This window comes from Echinops telfairi, unplaced genomic scaffold (assembly GCF_000313985.2).
Source record: "Echinops telfairi isolate 266 unplaced genomic scaffold, ASM31398v2 ScPeMD7_2010;HRSCAF=2546, whole genome shotgun sequence".
Lineage (NCBI taxonomy): Eukaryota > Metazoa > Chordata > Mammalia > Afrosoricida > Tenrecidae > Echinops > Echinops telfairi.
Window position 1 is genome coordinate 16,331,241 of NW_022105908.1, and position 4,770 is coordinate 16,336,010.

The 4,770-nt window shown below is 46.0% G+C and overlaps 1 protein-coding gene across 1 annotated transcript in view; it reads left to right on the forward strand.

Annotated features, from left to right (window-relative positions):
• Window positions 1-202: 202 nt before the first annotated feature.
• Window positions 203-4,770, forward strand: part of PEMT (phosphatidylethanolamine N-methyltransferase) — an 86,921-nt gene continuing 82,353 nt past the window's right edge. Inside the window, exon 1 of the mRNA XM_004712952.2 lies at window positions 203-226. The gene's annotated coding sequence lies outside the window, so the exon portion shown is untranslated. The remainder of the gene's footprint in view (window positions 227-4,770) is intronic.

Genomic DNA, 4,770 nt, shown 5'->3' on the forward strand with positions numbered 1-4,770 from the left:
AGTTGGGGGGGTGGAGTTATGCAAATGTTTGCCCAGTCCAGCCCTCCAAAAGTGTTATAAATTTCCACATGGCCCTAGGCAGAAAAAAAACCCAACCGTTCCCACCCCTGCTCTAGTTGCATCAGCCTTGGTATGTGACCTCTGGTATTTATCTTGTTGGTTCCCAGATGAACTGAACAGACAGAAAGTAATTTTGTCTGGTTAGCAAAACAACAGAAGTGGCCAGGTAAGCCAGGAGAAACCCGGGGGTGTTAGTGAGGTAGACGTGTGGGTAGTGGTAGGATTCAAATAATGTGACAACCAGTTTGCTGCCCTAATGGCTGTTTTAAGAATAACGAAAGGTAGTTTATTATTTCATACAGTTGATCCTTAAATTTGAGTTATGCAAAACTAGATTATAGGAATTTAAAAATATTAATGAAAAAAGGTGAAATAGCTGACAAAAACAATAAAGCTGTTAAGATTTTTTTTAAACTGCTATTGTTCGATATTTGATATTTCCATATAGCTTCTTGATTGGTATCCTCTTGCAATATTCTTTACTTTTATAAGCGTATCATCAGCTATGTGATTTATTCCTAACCATCTTTCGACTGTCGGAGTAGGATCCCATTCGTTTAGAGGTAGACCAATTAGACGACAATCATTGTGTTTGATATATTAGAAATGTTAGACAGCCAGGATCGGGACAGCGGGTTGTCCCTCCCATGCCTGTGAAGTTCCCCGTAGGGGAGGTTGGAAAGAACTCAGGTGAGCCTTAGGCACCTAAGAGGACCCTTTAACTGAGCCTGCTCCAATTCCAGCCCCCAGCCAGGTGGGCAGTACACCTGGGCGGCCCAAACTAGGCCCAGGTAGGCTTAATTCAGTCAGTGGGGTCAACCAAGACCGTCCACCACGACTGCCCTGCCAGAGGTTTGAAATACCCTGGCGGTGGGAAGGCAGCCTTCTTTTCCCTGCCCGAGCCTGTTTGCGCTGTGCTGCATGCACTGCGCTCTCTGGCCTCCGCTCTGCACGTGTGGGGCGCTGTTCCATGAGGTTTATGTCCAGTTGTGCCCCAGCGTGGCTTCCCAGCAGTTTGGCACGCTTCTCTGAAATAGCGTGTAATCTTTGAGATAAGATATGACAAGATAATAATAATAATTTATAAATTATCAAGGGCTCAAGAGGGAGAGTAGAAAGGGGAGGGAGGGGAAAAATGAGCTGATACTAAGGGCTCAAGTAAGTAGAAAGCAAATGTTTTGAGAATGATGACGGCAACAAGTGTACAAATGTGTGTATGTATGTATAGATTGTGATACAATGTATGTAGTATAGATTGTGATGTGTTGTAGGAGCCCCAAATAAAATGATTAAATTTAAAAAACAAAAACTCACTTGGATTACAAACCAGGCTTTGTCGTGTGAAGCCAAGAACGGAGCTCGAGGAACTTCACAGAAAGAGGTGGCTTCTCTGAACAAACGTTTATCTTTGAAAAACCCTGTTGTTTCTGCTGAATTTGAAGCAATTGTTCTGATAATATTTTTAGCTCTTTGAACACTCTCAGGAATTGCCTAAGTCTAAGGTGACCAGATGTTAACATTGGTAAAGCGGGACACCATTGATAAAACTCATATCCTGGCGAAATAGCCACATGGCAGCTGAAAACCATATACCCTAGCTTGTCGTGCATTCTTTTAAAAAATCGGGACTTTTTAAAAACGCCGCGGGACACAGGACAAATTGTTCAAAAGCAGGACTGTCCCACCAAAAGCGGGACATCTGGTCACCTTAAAAGTCACTCCTTGTCTCATGGGAATTTGGGGCTTAACATAAAGGCAAAATGACTGACATAGAGTCACTCTGTAGTTGTTGGGCACTTTTTCTCTTTAGGCTATATGTTTAATGCCACAACAAACACAAGGGAATAAAAGTGTAGTATTTCATAAAAAGCATGAGTTTTATGAAATGAATATTATAAGCAGAATTCCATTTAATTTTTTTGTACCTATGGATTGCATTAACATGACTATGGGCACTTAGAATGTGCTGTTGTGCAGAGATGAGCGTTAAGAAAGAGAAGGAACGTAAGTTTGTGGGCAGCTGCCTACCTTAGAGAGAATCCTGATTACAAATGACATTTTAACAACTGAATCTCCACACGAAACAAAACATTAGTTTATTCTGCTGAACTGGTTCAAACTGGCTGAATCCCACCACTACATATGGGAGAGGGGAGTGGGATGCTTGGTACGCACCTCCTTTGCCTTGGGGACTCTCCAGATATGGTTGTGTTAGGTAGCTAGTTTTAGGGACAGGGGTGTCCCTCTCATCCCTGCAAAGGGCCCCATAGAGGAGGTTGGAAAGAAATCAGGCGATCACTAGACACCTATGAAGACCCCAAACTGAGCATGCTCATACTCAAGCCCCTGAGGCGTTGGGGGTGTGTGTGTGGGGTGATAGGGGGCGCACTCTCTCTCCCCCTCACTCTGGCCTCTGCACCCTCCTGCCCCTTGCTCCTAGTTCCTGAGACGCCCCCCCAAAGTTCTGTACATATGGGTGCTCTTTTCCAAGAGGTTGCTCGTGCCCAGTTGTGACCTTTGAGACTGTCCTTCATAAAAACCCACTTGGATTACAAAATGGACTTCAGTGTGCATTCTTTCATCGTGCTGCGAAGCCAAGAACTGAGGTATTACCCAATCAAGAACCTCACAGTGAGTTCCAGATTAGGCACCCTGAGAGAAGAGGGTTCCTGACTCTTGAAATGCCAGGGATTCATCAGCCAGTGAAATCGTCCTTGAGTACCCACTGTAAACCCACCCCTATTGATTACGCAGGAGCCCGGGTACTGTAGTGGTGGTGCATTGAGCTGCAATCCACATGGTTAGCAGTTCAAAACCATCAGCAGTTATGTGGGAAAAAGACTGGGCTTTCTATTCCCGTAAACATTTAAAGTCTCAAATCCACAAGGGGTCACTGAGTCAGCACTGACTGGATAGCAATGAGTGTGCTTTCTTTGGCTGATTAAACACTTCCCAAGGATCAGTTCCTGCCTTGATTAGCTTGACCAACATCTCCTCTACCCCTATTTCACTTTTGAGGACAAAGGAGAGTTGACCAGTCACAGAGCTAGTAGGTACATCAGGGCCAGTGTCCTTTTGGCTCTGTTGGCCTGCCGGCTCCCTTCATTGACGTGGTTGGAGCTATCTGTAAGGTAATCAACACGGGACAGGGATTTCAGTGTCTTGATGATGTCAGGGACTGCAAGATTTCAGTGTCTTGATGATGGGAGGACGGCAAGATTTCATCTCGTGTAATTTGGACATGTTCATAGAAGACACCAGGCCCTGGAGAGGGCATCATGATCGATCGAGTGGAGGGCCAGTGATAAAGGGGCAGACCCTTAAAGAGAGGGATACAGATGCCTGCAGCCATGGGCTTGGATACAGCAAAGATTGTAAGGATGCTGCAGGGGCTGGAGAGCATTTTGTTCTGTAAGATACAGGATCTTGATGGGTCAGAATCAACCTGAGGGCACCTATCTTCAGTAATTGTACTGAAGGCTAAGGTGAAGTGGGCCACCTGAATTAGAAAGCCGCTGGTGTCGTGGAATGGCTCTATGCTGCCTGATTTTGAGATTTTATAATCTATTTTCCCCATATAAGTAACACCCAGCAGCCAAAGGGGCTCTTAATGGGTTACTTGCTGGACTACTAAAGACAAGGACAGCAGTTCAAGGCTGCCAGCCACCAAGAAGTAAAGATTTAATCTTGGTAGTTCTACTCTGTCTTATAGGGTCAATATGAGCTGGAATCGACTGATGGCTAAGGTGACCAGACATCCCAATTTTTAACAACTTTTCCTGCATCCTGCGGTGTTTTTAAAAAGTCCTGATTTTTGGAAAGAATGCACAAGCTAGGGTATACGGTTTTTGGCTGCCATGTGGCTATTTCGCCAGGATATGACTTTTATCAATGGTGTCCCGCTTTACCAATGTTAAAATCTGGTCACCTTACTGATGACAGTATTTGGCGTTTTAGAGGCATTTAAAAACTATCCGTTTAAAATGAAAACAAAGCCCCACAAAAACCTCCTTTTCTGTCACTCCCTCTCCATCACTATTTCATTGCTCAGTAACCTATTCTGTACTACTGACAACCCGGACCGACCGACAGACCGACAGACAGCCCTGATATGAAATTCTGGCTCACAGCCACCCTCTAAGAGAGGGATGAATTGCTCCACAAAGCTGCCAATCTTAATCAAAGAAAAAAAAGAAAGAAAGAAAAAGTTTTAATGCTACAGAGTTCACACATCTTACACTTCAATAGTTGGGTCACATCAAAAGCAGCGCCGTCATCACCGCAATCGTTACTGGAGCAACGTCACTGGAGCAGACTGCCTCCCCATCCCCCACCTCCCCACCCGCCGTGGGCTTGCAATTCCTAGGCACCCACCGTGCCCTCCACACAGTCAGCGCTCCTGCCCTCCCCACTTTGTATGACGGGCACCTTCCCGGGCGCTCAAACCTTGCCTGGTCCCGACCTAGGTCCCAGTGTTTTGCATCACAGCACTTATCAGAATTGCCATTATTTCTATTTTGTCTCCTGGCCCCGATAAGACAGAGGCGCCACTCTAGCTCGCTCCAGCTGGAGTGAAGGGGGAAGATGAGTGAGGTCAGATTCAGAGGAGGGGTTCCCGGCGAAGGAAAAGGTCCTGGGGGGTCGGGGGTCAGAGGCTCCGGTCAGTCCTGGGAGCAGCCTTCAGGTGACACTCTCCCACCGCTCGCGGCA